Raw genomic sequence first — 19,426 nt, forward strand, 5'->3', positions numbered from 1 at the left:
AGTTAGGAGGATGTTTGGGTCTCCTTGGCCAGCCAGTGTAGAAAAAGTTGCAAATTTCAGATTTGTTGAGAGACTTGACTCGAAAAACAAGCTGGAGTCCAACACAGGAAGATACTTGATATTGACTTCTGCCTCTACACACACATCTGGTCATGGTTCCTCATCCCATACACACATGATCATGTATAACATGTACACACACATGGGATTTTTGTTATGTCCACATTTGTCTAAGTTTGTGGTTGGAGCTATCAAATGAATCCTTGTTAGGTATTCTTCAGTTATTAACAGTCTTTACCATTTACCATGTCAGATACCTGTCAAGGAGCTGGGCTAACAGCTGTGCCCTAGAGGGTCAGAGATAAAAGAAACAAGCACAATATTAAGTGATAGATATTCTGTAACAGGAGGCAGTAGCACACACTAGAAGACACTAAAGAAGGTCATGGAATCAAGAGACATTTACAGAAAGACCTATTTACCTGAGGTCTACCACAGGTGGTCCAGATAAGGAGTATGAAAGAGAAGGAATATTATCAGCAAAAATTATAGACTTGAATAATGTCAGCATTTACCATATCTTAAAATAGTTAGAAGAGTGAAACTGTAATCCCCAGAATTTAAGAATAAGTGAAAATCATTGGAGCTCAGATCAGGTAAGAGATAAAGTTGGGAAACTGAAGAGCTTCCATTCTATTCACACCATAAAAAGTTCATGCCTTGGGTTAAAAAGATTATGTCTGCCATAAGAGAAAACATTCTAATATTGTTTTTACCTAGTGTATTGCTAGGAAAAAAGACCATGGCCAAGGCAACATATAAAATGTCTAATTTGGAGCTCAAGGTTGTAAAGGGTTGAAATCTATACGTATCATGGCAGGGTACATGGCAGCACGCAGGCAAATGCAGTGCTGGGTAAGTAGCTAAGAGGTCATACCTTAAGACATAACTGCTGGGCAGAGAGAGCTAGCTGGAAATGGCTTGGGGTTTTGAAATCGTAAAGCCCAGCCATAGTGACACACCTCCTTCAACAAAGTCATACCTCCTAATCCTTCCCAAAAGTTCTACCAATTGGGGACCAAGTATTCAAACATATGAGTCTATGTGTGCATTTCTCATTCAACCCACCACAAATAGCAAGACTTTCAAAATAGCAATGAATCAGATAACTAACTGAACTATCCCAGGTAGGAGGGGAAGGTAAAGACACAAAGTATGATACCTAAACTTAGTTGTCAACTAGATATACCTGGGAATTGGAAACGCCAACTGAAGAACTATTTCCATCAGATGGGTCTGTGGACATGCCTTTGTGTTACTTTAATTTTTTCAAAACCTATTTTAAATGATGCTTCTTAAATGTTTTAACTTGTCTTTAAGCCTACCACCCACCAGAGGTGGTAGAAAAGAAAGGATACAGGGGTGGGGAGGAGTAGAACTGTTTAGAAAGATTCTTTGGAGAACCTCACATCTGCATTGTCTGGAAACCAGTAGTTCAGTTCACAGATCAGCAGGCAGTGGCAGGTCAATCCACTTGCAAACATTTTACAGATACACCAGTAGTCCAGTTTGGTACAGTCGAGATAGCAAACAGGAATCAGCAGTGGTGCCACTATCTAGTAGAAACAGCCAAGCCTCAGCCTAGGCTCAAATCAGCAGGAGGGGCCAGGAGGAACTCCAAGAGGAGTTTTTGGCTGTGCCTCCCTCAGGGAAGTGAAAAATCAGTGAAGACTCCAGATCAACAAGCCTTGCACAGCTAGCTCTATAAGCAAGCCTAGCTCAGCTCTTGTCACTGTCTGTCAAGTCCTTATTTATGACCTCTACACATCACATGTCCTCCATGTGTCTTGCCTCAGCATGTGTGTCTGTCTCAGCTGACACTGCTTTGCCAATCTGCCCAAGTCCAAGGAAACAACACAAAACTGCAGCACACCACCGGAAGTTTTTTAGTGTGTTTCTCTCTATGGAATTCTGACAAATGTACCTCAACTATGCAGTGTAAAGTAGATCAGTATCAAGGTGTTGTTAGCCAAGAATCCTACATCACATGTCCTTTCATGTGCTTGCTTTAGCAGAACATCCTTTCACCTGTGTCTGCTTCAGTGAAATATTCCTTCACAAGTTTGCCATAGCCTTTCATGTATGTGTTCACTTCAGCCTTTCATGTTTCTGCCCCAGCAAAACACCATCTAACACAACTGACTTTCCAAAGAATTCTTAAGTTTCCATTGCCCCTTTGGGGCATTTTATTAATTTAAAATCTATGTAGGAGAGCTCAGATTCCTCTGAGGAGTACCATCCCTGGAAAGGCATAGTGAATGTTACCCTAGAAATAAACTAATGAACAACAGTCTTCCAGGTTCCTGCCTTTAGCTCCCGTCCTGACCTTCTTCAATGATAGACAGTTAGATAAAAGTGTAAGATAAAATAAATTCTTTCCTTCTCAAATTGCTTTTGGTCATAGCATTGATCACAGCACCAAACCATAAACGAAAGCAGAAACCATCACGAAAGAATTGTTGGGTTAAGGGAAGTCTATGAAGTACGTATTTTTAAGATGTGATCATTCTTCAAATGATGAGCTTTGGTGAGAAGATAGGACTCCAGAATCACAGTAAGATTTCACATAGAAACAAAGTAGTGGTGGATAGAGAGAGTAGCGTGATGAGAAAAAGATGGATGTTACATGGGGGAATTCAACAATCCCTTTAATGTGTCTCAGCAGAGATTCACACACATGCTGCTGTGGATCTACACCTGAATTTCCAGAGCAACCAACCTGGGTACAACTGCATATTGCTGTTTTAAACCGTGGGAAAGCTGGCCAGTCAAGTCCACAAAGTTGCATATTGTGTACAATAAGGTAGCAAGGTGATGTGCTTTCTCCTACTTGAGGATACCGTGTCTTTCATTTCATTTTATTCTCTCTTCATTAAATTCTCCACTGGGAAGCCTCAGTTCTAAAGCCTCTTACACTGGCTTTAGAACAGAGAAAATGTCCTGCTATAGTAAGCATACTAATAATCTTGTTGTGGGGGATTTGAATAAGAACAGTCCACATAGGTTCTTACATTTGAATGCATAGGGAGTGGCACTATTTTAAAAATTAGGAGGTATGGTCTTCTTTGGGCAGGTGTGGCCTTGTTGGAGGAAGCTTGCATGTTGGAGCATGGGGTGGGCCTTGAGGTTTCAAAAGTCCAAGTCTCTCTATTCCTTCTGCCTATGGATTCAGATATAGAACTCTCAACATCTCCAGCACTATGTCTGCCTCTGTACCTACATGTTCCTCACCATCCTCCACACCATGATGGTAATGGGCAAAACGTGTAAAACTCTAAGCCATCCCCAATTAAATGCTTTATTGTATAAGCATTGCATGGTCATGGTGTCTCTTCACAGCAATAGAACACTGACTTACACAATTATGTAAGAGTTTTTTTTAAATTAACATATAATGATCCAATTGGGATCTATTTTGTTCTTTTTGTAAGAGAGGTAAGTAATGCCAGCTTATATCAAAGTCACAGTCTTCAATTGGTAATCTGTTTGTAATTTATGGAATACTGACATGTATCACCCATGCACAAAAATCTTACTTCAGAATTTCCACATCTGTCTCTAATCTACCTTGCTAATGAATCTTTCTGATGAAGCCATCAATATTACATTTGCATGGCAAAAAATAGAGAATGTGAAGCAGCAGGGTGGATAATAAACAAAGCAAGGTTAAATACTCACTCACATGGTGTCCTCTCCAGGGATGGATGTGGAAGAGCTGCCCAATTCATTTCCCATCCCAGTTCTCCTCTGTCTAACCCATTGTCCTCATCCTCAGAATCATGTCTTGTTTAAATTTTATCATTTCTTGATCTTTGTTCTGATCTCAAATTTTGCTAATAACTCTAAGCCTGATGTCAGTTTTTTTTTTTTAATTTTAAATTCATTCCCTATGAGAATTAGGAGCTGCCAGTTCATTTGGGTTACATCTGAACGTTACATCTGAACTTTAAAAAGTAACCTGGTATTCCAGGACATATATGAACATTCTTTCAGTCCACTATTTATCTCTAGTTTGTATTAAAAAAATGGCATAGTATTGGAATCAGAAGAGTGGTTAAATATCTGTGGGCACAATGTACCAAGCCGTTAGTAAAGCTGGTTTATCAAATGTGGAAGGTTTGTGGTGAGCCAATTTCCCTAATACTCCGTGTGCGCCTGGCAGTTATTACTAACCCAGTTCCACAGTTTACTAGAGGATCCCAGGCAGGGCAACTATAAACAGAAAATCATCTTTAAGAGAGGGTATCAAACTTGTCAATTAAATGTTGTGTCAATTACTTATCCTTAAAAGTGTGTCAATTACTTATTCCTTCCTTCAATCTTCTTTTGAAGTTTAAACTGGGCACAATTTCAGACCCACTACAACTAGGATCATGATGCCACAATCCTGCTTTGCATCTATTTTAATATTAATGAAGAAACATCCACAATGGTTTTCTTCATAGTGCCTGCCTTTAATGATTCATCTTAGCATTAGAACAACACAGAAAGCTCTTGAATAATGACCTAGAATTGTCTGCTGTACTTTCCTGGTAACTCTTTCTATAAAATCTTATGGACAAGTGACTGGATGCCACACTACTCTTCAAGTTGTTGTAAATTTGTTTCCCTATACTCATGTGTCTTTGGCCTGGAATCTTCTTAGCCAGTGCCTTGACCCATAAACAATCATACAGGTGCTTCAAATCTCAAATCAAGAATTGTTTCTTTCTGAAACTAACTTTTGTTTCATTTTTAAATTGATTTAGTTAATGATGATGATGATCGGTGTGTGTGTGTGTATTATGACTTAATGTGAATATGGGGAGAACTATGCCATGGTATACAAGTGTACTTCAGAGGACATCTTTAGGATATGATTTTCTCCTTCTACTGTGGATTTTAAGACAGGAGTGGGCAACTGTTTTATGCATTGAGCAATCTCTCTGGCTTCTAAAACTCATATTTGACGCAGATAATGGAAATTCAGGTTTTATGATAGTTTCCACAGTACTGTTGTGATCATCATCCCCATCTCTTGTCCTTGTCAACCTACTCCTTCTTTCTCACATGTACATATCACGTACATAACGTTAATATGAAACAGTTTGCCATTCCCTATTTGGACTAATTCTGAGTGTTTATGGAGGTATGCATTATCTATATATTTCCAAGCAAGGACGGAGTCATGGACCATAGGGAAATCAGTTTAGACAAGGTTTTACAACTAATTATGAGTACTATTGCCTCAGAGTCTCAGAACCTTTATGGAGCTCTGTGTTCCACCAAGATTAAGTGCATGTAGTATCAGGATATGCTAGAATAGTATCTCTAGGTTTCAGAGTTGCTATCTTCCTTAGCCAATAGAAGATGTAACTAAAAGCAGACATTTTAGTTATTTAGCATTTGCTAGGGATTTCCCAACAAATGTCATAAATATTGAATCTTCATAATACTTTTTAAAGTAAGTGCTTGGACACACCCAACTTACAGTTAAGAAGATTTAGCCAGAGGAAGCACAAAGCTGGGACAAGCAGAAGTAAGATTTGAACCAAGATTTATTCTCTACAGCTCACATCTGGAGCTGGGAGGTTTTGTGGCTCTCCAGATAAGAAATATAAGAACTTAGGAGACCTGCTGTTTAGAACTAAGTCCCCCTTGCCTTGGAGACAGAGATCGTATGCTTTGGTTTGTTTAATCCAGTGTTAAGGATGGCCCTTGTAAATCAAAAACTCTGAGTTTGATCACAGCAACCTTAGAGTCAACAGCTGGTCACTAAAACACTGACACTCTACGCTTTTTTTTCCAAACCCAGGAAAAACCAAAGTCCTCTTCTCTCACTCTTCAGCTTCCTTTAACTGTGAAGCTACACATTTGCCTTAGGACAAATGAATATAATTTAATACAGTTTGGAAACACTTGTCCCCTGCACTGCAGCTATGTAAAAGAATCATTGGCAGAGAAACTGCAGCTTTAGGAGCAATCCTTGGTCCACAGAGCAGGGACCTCTTGTCAGAAGCAGAGGTAAAATAGATTTGAAACACCTCCAGGCCACTGAGGTTCACATCAGGAAAGTATGTGAATCTTTACTCTCTGACTCACTGCTACTTAAGTAATTTTGATTCTAAAGAAGTGAATAATGATTTATAAAGCCCATTCTCTAGAACTCATACCCCCTCTCATCTCTACCACTCTGTGAAGGCAAACTGAGCTGCATTATATTGAAATTGAGGCAGCAAGTAGTATGTTCACATGCCTTGATCAAAGCACCTTCCTGGGTACACTGGGAAGGTTCAAGGTTAGATCAAGAGTGGTAGGAAAACCATTACTGCAAAGATTCTAATGAAATTAACCTGGGACATGGAAACCACAATCCAATCACAGAAACGCCAACTTATTTTTCCTTTAAAACCAACTGCAAATATATTGCCCCTGTTTTTTAAATTATCTACTTCATTAGGTTAAGAAATTGCTTTTTCATTGCTAGCAAGCAGCTCTTCATCAGGGATAGTGTATCCGAATGCCAAAATGCTAAGGCTTAAATATTTAAACTGCATCTATTGAAGAAAGAAGGAAAATCACTTGAAGTTAGAAGCTGCTGGTTACTCTGCTTTCACAGTTTGACAAGTAGTTCAACAAATACCTCACCACACAGTATCGATGTTTACTGTCTTGGAGTGATTTTTTTTTCCTCTCCAAGGCAAATGAAAACGATGAGTATAACTTAGCTACATGAAAATGGATAACTTTTTAATTAAAATACATTATTGAACCAGACAAGCAAGCTCAGCGTCACCCATAGTTCCTCAGCAATTTCTACCCATGTAGGCACAGGAACGTTTCTTCTCCAGGCCAAGTGTGAAGATTATGGTAAATTGTCAAAATTAATATGCGATGCTTGGTGTGAGTAACCTGCTCAGCCCCAACACTCTGATGGGGAGCAGGGCGGATTCTTATCAGTAAAATTGCTCATGAACATCACAAATAACCAGCTAAAACATCAAAATTAAGGGTTTCCTAGTGATACTTTCATGCCTGTGTCATATTAGTGGCTCCCAGGAGCTCTTTATTAGTTACTAATTTATACTTTATCTTTTAAATTTTACCTTAAGTTTATTATGCATGAAGCTCAATACAGAGTGCTTTAATCTTAAATGATTTTAGTAGCATAGTTATTAGACCAAAGTTCACAGCACTTCCCCGAAATACTAGAAGCACGATGGTTTGAGAAACTCCTACCTATGATTGTGAAAGAACAAGAGACATAAACAATATAGTTGTAGACCATACTGTCTTAAAAGGCTGGTCAATGGCTGCCGGGAGAGGAGGAGGCATTTTCTTTATGGAGTAACCATAGGTTAGGTGACCGCTCTTAAGTAGATAGCCCCCTACTCATGCTCATGAAAGAATCCTAACTAAATTCAGTGAGTGAGCCACACAGCAAAAGACATGAAAGTGGAAAAGGCATCACCTGGGAAGAGGTAGGTCAGCAGTAGTCCAAGGGGTCAGAGAAAATGGTAGGGATGTCATAATACACTGTGTACACATGTGGACTTGTCAATAAAACATACATTTTAAAAGTCTCTTCTTTGCCCCATTTTAATTGTAAGCATATAGCTTATAACTATAATGTTTAATTAAAGAAGCCACAAAAACGTTACTTTGTACTGCAGGTAATGGGTAATGGTGGCGGTATAATAGACAGAGATAAAGATAGAGAAAAACTTTCATAAACATCTCAGAGTTGAGAGTTCAGGTAATGGTAAAGTCTGTGAAAGACTTTCCAGGCACTTGCTATATTTAAATACTGTCAGAACACAAAACCATGAAACAAGTATATGCCCTCAGTGAAAAACTCTGGCAAGGATGACACAAGACAGAGGTGACAATGAACTTTCTATGAATTGGGCTATGTGGTCTAAATCTTGACCTGGCAGTAAACTGTAAGGAGAGAATGATTATGTCCTATATGAAGGATTAGTAGCAACTGCTTCCTCTCATACATTGTAGGCAGCAGGGTATGAATTTATTTGGAAACTCTAATTGCTTACTCTGAGGAGTGGGTGGGAGGGTGGGGGAGCACCCTCTTAGAAGCAGGGGAAGGGGGAATGGGATATGGAGGTTTTGGAGGAGAAACCAGGAAAGGGGATAGCGTTTGAAATGTAAATAAATAAAATAACCAATTAAAAAAACTGAAGGAAAAAAACAAACATAGTACTCACTGACCAGATGACACATAAAAGCTCCCTGTTTCTGAGAGTGTGCTTCGTCCCCTTAGGGGTGCACAGAAATCATGAGACTCACCTAGGGAGATTTTGCAACTACATGTGGATCCTCCTGCTGGAGTCTAAAGGAGGAATGACAGAATTGTGAGGTGGAAATTATTATCCTGCTTTATAGCTTTTCTTCTCCTCAAATAAAACTCCAAGAACTAAGTAAAAGTGTAATCTTACACATTTTGAAATGGGATGATTTTGAAAGAGCAGAAGCATGGCTTCTTTATTGAAATTAAGTAGTACCTCCACAACCACGGTCTGTTTGCTGAAAACAAAACTGGTTGGCACAAATATTTTCTGGGTTCATCCCTCTGTATTCCCACCAGATGACTTGACCCCTTGTCTCTCCTCCATGGAAACTCTCCAGCAGTCATAGGTAGGGGGACCAAACAGGCATATTTTAAAGAGGCAGTCCTGACAGAGGTCAGGCAGGGTCTGTTCTTCATTTGAGCATGTATCAGTTCTGTGCCAGCCACTTGCTAAGTTGGAAATGTTGAAAAACATGGTTACTGTTTAGTCTATAAAAATAAGATTGGAGGAAACAGTCTGAACTGAATGGTAGCTGCTCCTTTTTGGAACAACTGAGTAGAGCCTGGGAGAAAGGTGGTTTGAGAAACACTGCTGTTCTCTCTGTAGAAAACAATCTGTGATCTCCACAGACTCAAAAATGCATGCTTCTGAAAGTGACCAGAAACCTTTACTATCTTACCAGACAAGGTATAAAATGCCACTTGGGTAATATTGAAACATTTTAGAATTCTTGCTAGTGCTACTTCACAGAGCCACAGTGAATGCAACTCCTTATTTGTGATTGATTTCTTCAGCACATTAAGGAGAGAGTCCTGAAACACCTCTCTGTGTGCATCCTTGATGTGGAATGCTGGGGTAATTGTGTCCAGCGTGTAAAGCCAGCTTCCCTCTGTCCAACAGTTATTTATTGAAGACAGCTAATAGCCATCTGCTGTCTCATATAGCTGTCCTGTCTGGAAAATCTGTTGGTTTGAATGTTATTCTTCTTTTCCTGAACCATACTTGGCTCTGAACCATCACTAGGAAGTGGCCAGCTATCCACCTTCTATATGGAGCATCGGTTACTGAAAATACCTCGGCATAGTGGGTGACCTTCACCTGTTACTACCCTGCTACAAGGCTTGGTGTCATGTTTTGCTTTTTAGAGGTTGACTATTGCTCCTCAGAGCCCATCCAAAAATACTCAGGATCAAGAAACCATCATAAGCCGAAGCATCTCTTTGGTGCAAGACCTATTTCTGTCTAGAGCTTGGACACTGCCTTAAGTTACCTGTACATTCAAGTGAAAATCTCTCCCAATGAAAGCACTTTGAACACTAACCATTTATGTTTCACCTCCTTTTTTTCTGAGATCCATTTGTGAACTACTGACACTTGCTGCTACTTCAGGAAAATGTATAGGTACACCAAAAAAACCACTTATATGTTACTATGTCTACTTAAAAAATACTCAGAAATTCAGATTTAGTTTTTAAAGGCTATTTTTATAACTGAATAGTGGCTGGTAGCATAGGAATGTAAAATAAGTATAGAGATCTCCTGCTGATGGTGATGCAACATATATAAAGCGTGAATTGAAAAGAATCCCTTTGCTTCCTTAATTACGGCTTTTAATGACGTGGGAAAAGTTCAATTTAGCATAAGTGACTTTATATGCATTAAATACATGTGAGTTACATGTTGTAAGATGGCACTGTATTTTTAATATTTTGAATATTATGTACCTCATCCCAAGCTTACTTATTGAATACTTGGTCCCCAAGTGTCATTATTTTGGCTGATTTTGGAAAACATCTAGAATGATGGGGTCATTTGTTCATGAAGGAGGTCATGGGACAGGACTTTGGAACTCATAAATTGCCTGTAGTAACTGTCTTGCTCTCAGCTGTAGAGAAGCAAACTCCTCTACCATAAACTCTTGTTTCCATGATGTGCTGCATAAACTCATGGGGCCAAGCAACCACTAACTGGACATTCTAAGAACACGATCCAAAACAAGCATTTCTACTTTAAAGCTCTGGCAAATATTTGGTCACAGTGAATAATAGCTGCAAGGATCAATGGTTATACAGTTATATGTTTTACTTAAATAGCCTTAGTGCCAAGTATTCATGTACTTTTTGAATCTTTGCAATGTATATCCTTACTTACATCAATCAAACATATGTTGCTTAAAACATCTACCAAATACATTTTTATAAGCAGAAATCACAGCTTATAGGTACATAGGTAATTTGTGCACATTTCCCTGTTTATATATAATGTTTTATTTCTCTCCTAGGACCCATGTGACCTACTACCTTTTAACTTATCTGCCTCCTCGGTTTCTTTTGTACTCTTAGATTGTTGTAGTTATGTATGTATGTGTATATATACATATATATACATATATATATATGTATATATATATGTATATATATATAGTAAACTTAATTAACAGAGTGCCATTTATAAATCCCTCACTGCATATATGAATATATTACACACACATATATGTATACATGTACATATATACATATATGTAATATTCTTCAGTATTTTCATAAAGATACACAAACCAATTTCATCCAATTTAATAGCTGCATGGTTCAATGCTTCATGGTCCAATATATAATTCCTATTTGAGGGATTTGATGGTTTTCAGAAATCCTTGCTGTACATTTTATTTTTGATAGAGATTAAGTCTTCCTCTGGCATTACAATCTCTTCTCTTGCCTCTGTTAGATATTAACATGCCAAGGCCTTGGGCTTTGGCAGTTCATTTCTTGCTAGAGTTCACCGAGCTTCTTCATTAGGTGCATGTATTGTTGGAAAAAAATTTGCTGCTTTCATTCCCAGTATTTTTTTTTTTATGTTTGGTTCTTTTTCTTTCCTTCTTTTCTAATGCTATATTTTTTGAGTTATTTTCTTTATTATTGTGATCTTACTGATCATAGATGTTAAGTTCTACTCTGCTTTACTTTGTTTTCTCCTTCCTAGGTTTTAAATATTCCTTTTACTTTTAGAGAATATGATTTGACTATTTCTCTGTTCCCTTTCATCCCTCCAAACACTTCCATATCATTTTTCTCTCTTTAAAATTCATTACATCTTCTTACATTAATTCTTGTTATATACCTCTTCTTAGTTTGTATGCCTGAATCTGTAGTGGACCTGTATCTTTAGTGGACCTGTGTCTTGGACATGTGGCATCCTTGGATGCCCTTACTGAAATACATCCCAAACATGGACAGAGCCTCTCCCTCCCTCCCTGGATGTAGCAATACTCATATACTTTTTAAAAGTCTTGACTCATGTTAATGGTATGTTATTAATTTGGCCTTATATGAACAAAGATATTATAACTATTTTCATGCCAAGAAACTCTCTGCTGGAATAAGGCTTCAACAAATGTCTTGAACCTAAAGATGATCCTTTGTTTTGGATAAGTCTGTGGCTACTCTTTACAGTGAATATACATTACACATATCTAAGAATGATGAGTAAGAGGCTGTGAATCTGAAGAGTGGTAGGGATGTTAAACCTAAAGGGAGGAGAGGTAGGGGATAACAAATGTACGTAGAATATACATATGGAAAATTCTTAGAATAAATATTAAAAAAAAGATTTAGCAAATAAAAATATTTCAGAAAAGAATGTATTCTTTAATGCAATTTTTCAATTTTTTAAAATGATTTTGGCTTAAGTTACCCAGAAAAACTTTCCCAGCTTCAGGATTATAAAATAGATCACTGTTAATATTTTGATTAAATTATTTAAAGTATGTTTATAATAAATCATGTTAATTTAAATAATATCTTCAAATCTTGTGGAAATTAGGAGAAATGAAAATTTAACTAGCATTATGTATTGATTGGAGAAAGGGAATGCTTACTCCTGTACATAGCTGAAGAAATTGATAATTACAACATCTATTGAATTCAGGCTGCTCCCTACTCTAAGTTACTCCACATTATGTGGAAGCTGCTCCACACACTAAATTACTGCACATCCTGTGAAACTCTGATTTTTCATGCTGTGCTCTGCACAGACACACTTGCTCTTATAAGCAGTTTGAATCCAGTTTCATGCTGGAGGATGATTGTGCACCTGGGTTAACATAAATAGTGCTTTCTCTTTGGTACCCAGCCTAAACACATGCCAATAAAGAACTTATTTTTTGGAGTAGAAAGAATGTGATCCCATTCATTTACTGCAGTGTGAGGACATGGATATATTAAAATCATGGTAGAAAAAGAGGGTACAAGAAGACGAATATTTGTTTGGACACAAAAAACAGTAAGTAGTTGTAACCTTCTCACCTATAACTCATAAACTGGTAGACACATTATGCTGCAGTACTAATGGCCTCACAGACTTGCCATCTGATCAGCTAATATGTGCATAACAAGACCGACAGGCAGAGAACATGCTTACTGTATCACAGGCTTCAGCCTCTTCTGCCTGATTTCCCAGTGCAACCTGCCACACATTGTTTTACACATTATTTGTCTGGATCTGATACAGCCCGTTAACTTCTGGAGATGGGACAACTCTATTGGTTAGTCCTGACTCTATAGTAAGATCTAGAGCTAGCAGCCATGGTAAATTCCCAGCTTCCTTTGGTCAGTTATCTCCCTATAGAGCCTATCTGCATTTCTATTATCACCTCTGAATGTCAGGTCTTATTCTGTAACCCTACTACACATACAAGCACACACACTAGCACACATGCACACACACACACACATACACAGACACACAGAGTCATACACTCACATATCCATTGTCATTCACAGATACAGTCATACACAATTATTCACATAACCATACACCCACACACATTGAACATACACAATCATATATACACAGACACAGAGAGAAAGGGAGAGGGATATCCATTTACTGTTGATATATAATGTATAATCTTAGAGTTACAGCCAATACTTAAGGTTAGAATAGAATAACCCATTTTTCTTAAACCAGTGCTAGTATGTGAAGCAAGGTTACCTGATATATTTCTGCCAGTGAAACCAGCATACTTGGTGAATTCATTATTATTCAATAAATTCTGACATTGTGGAAAGACACAAACTCTTGTCTAGGTTTTTGACATAGTATTCCCAAGACACCAATTACAAGACATTTTCTTCCATCATTTTTGCCTTCAGTAGAAACTTATATTTCAACACTTCCACTAGTTTCACTCAAAATATTTCTGTAGCCCTCAGGCGAGGCATATCAGCACTGTACTGGGGAGCCGCCACAATGATCCCATTAGTGTTAGCGAACACGGTTATTAGACTTATTACTTTTTATATGTCTGAGTTCTAAGACTTGAGAAATTGAAATAAGAGTTGACTTTTAAGCAACATTTATGCTATATCTACTACTTTTCTGTGACATTAAAAAAGCCATTAAAAAAAGATAGTAGCAGAATAATTGGCAGATACAGGAATGTATCTACTAACTCAAAGTCAAAGCCTCACATGTACTGTGATTCGCAGTTTTGTATTGAGGTTTCAGTCTTCCATACATTGTGATTCGTATTGCGAAGAGCACAATGCATCTCACATCTAATAAAAGCATCTTGCAGGCATCCGAAGTAGAGCCAATCCCTTATTCACAATTTTACCTTAGCTGGTTGTAACTGATAATGTCTCTGCAACATTCTTGTCATAGTCTAAATTCTCTCATCACAAGATTTTTGTTCAATTTGGTATCATAACAGAAACCAAAGGTTTATGATGACAGAAAATGGAACAAAATACCTTGTAATTGGTTTATTATCGATTTCCAAATTTGTTTTAGAAAAAAATATGGATTTGTAGTTAAATAGAACATTTAAAGCAAATGCATAATTTTCACCTTAAAAGAAATATAAATTATTTATTCTTGAGAAAAAGAAGAAAGACCATTGCCATCAAAATACTTCTACTCCAAATACTGTGTTTTAATATGGTAACAGTTTCATAACATTGGCAGTTTTAGAACAAAGGAAGTCATAAATCAAGAGAATTTTCACAAACATTGGTAGAAACACTGAGGAGTAGTTACAGCAAATTGAAGAAACTCATACTATAGGCCTGAGTCAGTATCTCATAGCACTCTCACCTTGGGGTGCGAAGATCTAGGAATTGTTCATATACTTTAAAATGATTTGCCTCATAGCCACAGGTTGTTATGTCACACACAGGGATAGTAAATGAATGGCTACTTAGAGATTCAAGGTTAGATCCAAACCAAATGTAATGCTGAATATTCCAGATATCTTATCAAGCAACCCTGGTCCTTCACTCCACTCCCCTTGGAACTTTGGTTCATAGAGCAGAGGATAACACAAGAACCAGGATGAGATATGCAACTGCTGTATATTAGTTCCTGTTACACACTGATAACCTGTAACATCAGAGTTAAAATTTCAAGATTGAATGGACAGAGACTACAAAATTGCAAATTTAAAAAATTTCCAAGGCAGAATCTGGTTGTAGCAGAATTTCTTCACAGGAAGTCTTTGGAAGTCATTATAATCTGCACACATAAATGGTACATGTATCTGTCTAGTAGAATGGACATCCTGAACTAGCCAAGTAACCATATTTTCCCGTTGTGAATGGATAAGACCATTTAAGTCAGCCTTTAAAAGTTAGGCATGCACGTTAGTTAAATTCCTAGAGAGAAAGCTAATAAACAATGGCACTTTAGTAAAACTTGATAGAAAAGCATTATTAAAGAAGGTAAGATTACAAGCAAGAACTGCAGTAATAGTATATGCTATTTATATTGTATTTTCTATAAAATATCTATCAGAAATGTTAGTGGTCTTCACAAAAATTGTTATAAACTAGTGACAGTATTATCTTCTTTTATATATAAGAAAACTGAACTAGAGAGTGTAGGTCATTCATTGAGGACTGTGTAAACACAACTGTCTTGCCTATGGGTCTACAAATCAAAGTATCAAAGGTCTATCTTAACCATTGTGCCAGACTGAATTCCTCAATAAAAGGAGGTTTATTTTTCAGGCTGTGATAGGTTTTGCATTTATTTGTTCTAATTCACTATGGAAATGGTCAGGATCTGTCAATCTTGTACTGGTAAAAAAAAAAGTCCTTTAGTTTCCAGCATTGAACAGTGTCATGCACAGTACACTGTCACCTTACTGATTAAACAGACTAATTTTGACTCTCTTTTTAACTCACTGATGTATGAATGCATTTGTGTGATAGCATTATTTAATTGACTTATTGCTGCCTTACAAATAGAGAATATAAAAAGATATGGCTGCCAGTGTTCTCAAAAAGCACAGGTCAAAAAAGCAAAGAGATGCATTCCGGGGATGAAGGTTCCTAAGTGTACCTAAAGTCTGGAGACAGGCAGTCTCTTCTGAGGTTGCTTCGGTAATGGATGAAACTGATCATGGGTACTCTGCTTTCTATCCAAGGACATACTTCAGGTGATCACCCCTCAGCCTGTCTCCCATTCATGATCTGTCCACCATGGGCTCATAATTCCTGTCTGTTTTCATTGTGTGGAATTACCCATGTTCATTCTACCTATATCTCTGCCTTCAGCAGTTTTATTGCTTGTTATACTACTGACTTGGGTCTAGCTCCAGGGAGTATCACTCTCCAAGATCTTTTACTGCTCTAAGCCTAGTACTATACCCCTCTTCAGAAAGACAGAGCTAACGAAACACGTGTGTCCAGAGCAGAAACAAAGATACTTGGGAATAAGTGATTCATACCACTGTAGAGAAAAGAAACCTGGTAATGCTGAATCTGCTGATGTTGCTGCTGACACTAGATGGCTTAGGGGAAGAGTAAATTACCCAAGAGGACTGTGAAAATGAGAATTTGGATGTTTGCAGGTATATCTCAGAGAATCACTCAGAGAACCTAGGACAGAGCCCCATTTGTCTTTCTTTCTGAACATCTTTGAATCTTGAGCCTGTTACTTTAAATTGCCATCCTGAATGGAATAAATTTGTTTCTGCTCAACATTTGTGTCTTTACTGTATTCTGTTATGGCACAGATTACTGGATGCTTGTGATCTCTGCTCTCTATTAAAAGTCATTTAAAAAGTCCTAATAATGCCACTCTTCTTCAGGATCTGTTTTTATTTTAGGTTTTATCTTTGAAGCAAGATGGGTCAGCGCTTATAAATCATCATGAAAATAACTAATCCCCTCTCTTCCCTGAAAGCCGTTTAGTCCTGCTATTCATCAAGTGTCCTGGAAAGCCATGAAATATTATTTGGAACTACAATTAAAATATTAGTATTTGAAGACAAGAAGAAAGAACGATAGAAAACTTAACATTAGTAATATACTTCCTGAAAACCCAATGAAGACAATAGATAATACTTAAGCTTTTTAATATAGCATATGGGGAGCCTAAAGCACACATAAATGATTATTAGACTTGCACAGAAGAATAATCATTTGAATTTAATATTCTATAACTTAAAAAGTAAGATTGTGGTTTGATTGATGTGAGCATGCATAGTCTATGAAAAAAGAGAAGGGGATTTGCATTTTCTAGTTTGCCTAATTTTAATGTTTACATATTAATTTTCAGATAGTAAAAATCATTATATAACAGTAATTTTATGGTTAGTAATCAATATATAGCAACTGAATGAAGTGCATGTATAATTTTTAATCAGTTTTCAAAATAAAATATGTAGTTAGAATTGTAGGTAGAAACAGAACAGAGCAAATAGTTCACTACATTCAAAGAAGATAATAAGTATTCCCATTAGCTTTTTTTATATACTTTAATCTTTCTTTGACAACTAAATTCATGCTCACAATTCCATATACATTGACACATGTTCACTTAGTTTTGTGTCCGAATTCTGACACTTCTTCTTCACTCTGTCATTCATGTGGTAATCCCACATTCTTCATAATCACATATACTCATGGTAAACTTTGATTAAAATGCTCTTCCCTTGCTATTAATGGTTACAGAAACTAGTAATATAAACATCAAACATGTAAAATATCAAATTAGTAGCCCAATAGCAAATAAAGATAGATATATGAAAAAGATAAGCTGTGAGATGCAAGTAACAGGACTTAGCTGAACCATTAAAAAAAAAACCACTTTCTTGATGAACTATACAGAGGATTAACTTGGAGATAGTTGAAATACTTGCATACTAAATTATATTTTAAATAGGAAGATGAATAAAAGCTTTCAGATATTGCTGTCAGTGAACCAGAAAATAAGATGGTATTTTAAATTCACTTCCTGCATTATTTGTATGGCTGATTGAAGCTGTTGAATATTAAAATGTTTAATAACTGAAGACTGTATTTTAGAGTTATAATGATAGGCCTGGTATTTAGCTTAAATTTAAACTTTAAAGTAGAAATGAAGCTTATTCATAATGACACATACATATAGACACGGCCATAGCAAAGGTTTGCCATAATGAATGATATATTTATCTGTATTTTAAAATCAGTTTCTGAGTTGAATTGCTCTTAACAGTAATATGGGGAACCATCTTGGAATTAATCTTAGAACTTAGTCTTAAATTGTGTATGCATGTGTCTGTGTGTGTGCGTGTGTATGTGTGTGTGTCTTCCTATGTAGAGAGTGGTTAGGAAGGCATGGGAAAAAGCAAACGTGAGTTAATGAGATAGGGAGTGTAGTTCAAAGCATTTGCTTTGTTTGTTTGCACAGCTTGTATTCACTATGAAAACATTCTACTTGTTTTTTTCCTACATTGGATATAAAAAAAGAAACCGGATCCGGCAGAACTCAGAGACATAATCAAGGATAATTGACGGTCAATACAATGGACTTTGATGTCCCTATTTAAAAATTCCTGGCCCTTGTCTAGTAGTAAATGGCTTCAAATTAACACTTTAAATTTGACTTGCACTTTCTATTCTCTTTCGACCCACTGTGAAGAATGGCCTATTTAAGGTGTGTGAGGATACTAGGTATTTGGTTTATAACATCTCATCATTCACAAAGATCTACCACAGTCTGTGATTCAGATCTCCAAACTCATAGTTTGTTTCCCCTTCATTTTCATGGAGCTTTTTGGCTGGTAGCTTTTCCAACCACAATGATTGTTAGGTCTTACACTGGCCTTTCCCTTTTCTATTGCACCAATCTCAGATCAGGAATTATATCTACAAAAAAAAATTGAAACTGTCATCTTGAGCTAGCAAGATAGCTTAATAAGTAAATATGCTGTTGTCATGTCTGATGATCAGAATTAAGACCTGGAGACTAACATTGAAAAGACAATCTAACTCTTTAATTTGTTCTCCATCCCCCCACCACAGCAAGACCCGTGGAAAGCGTACATGCGTGTATGTGTACATCCATGCACCCTCCCATACACAATTTAAAACTGAGATCTAAGACAAACTCAAGATTATTATAATTATTATATTATTGCTAATATATCAATATAAAATTATTTTATTGATTTATAATAAAATAGCACAATTTTATCATATATATTTAAATTTAAAGAGGGAAAACTATACTATCTAGTTTCTCTACTATCACTACAGACTCCACTGTCAGATAAGACTAGATCCTTGAAGAACCCCAGGCTGGGAAGTACACACTGTAGCTCCCAGTGTTCAAAGTACCCAGACCACTCTTTTTAAGCATATTCAACACAGGCCTCAGATGATGATTTAGCTCAGTTCTCCTTTCTGGGCTATCCTTCTCTCTTCATTTTTTTAGCCTCTTACTTCTTTGCCTAATAAAATTCAACCTGCTTATTAGTTAGTGCCAAATGTTCATTCTTTCTCAAATTTGTTCATGCATGGCACAACATAAATTAACTCCTTCCTTTAATAACTTTTCTCTGATTAGTCTGCTGTTACTGTTTATTCATATGTCTCTTTCTTTGCCTTAGATGACATAATAATCTCAGCCAGAAACCAAAGTCTATCCTGCATGGAACAATGTGGATGTTTCTCTCCAGTGCCTCTTACAGGGTCTAGGTCAGAACTGATTGAATGAACAAGTAGTGGAAGTGATTTCAAGGTAGGTGCTTTTATTTGAAAACTTTTAAGGAGAGTCTGTTTTCTGTGTGATATGGGTCACAACAAAATTATCAT

General features: G+C 36.9%; 1 protein-coding gene across 2 annotated transcripts in view; it reads right to left on the reverse strand.

The window, feature by feature from the left end:
* Plxdc2 (plexin domain containing 2) overlaps positions 1-19,426 on the reverse strand; it is a 394,098-nt gene that overhangs the window by 158,142 nt on the left and 216,530 nt on the right. The gene's annotated exons all lie outside the window — the stretch shown is intronic.

This window comes from Grammomys surdaster, unplaced genomic scaffold (assembly GCF_004785775.1).
Source record: "Grammomys surdaster isolate TR1022 unplaced genomic scaffold, NIH_TR_1.0 146, whole genome shotgun sequence".
Classification (NCBI taxonomy): Eukaryota; Metazoa; Chordata; class Mammalia; order Rodentia; family Muridae; genus Grammomys; species Grammomys surdaster.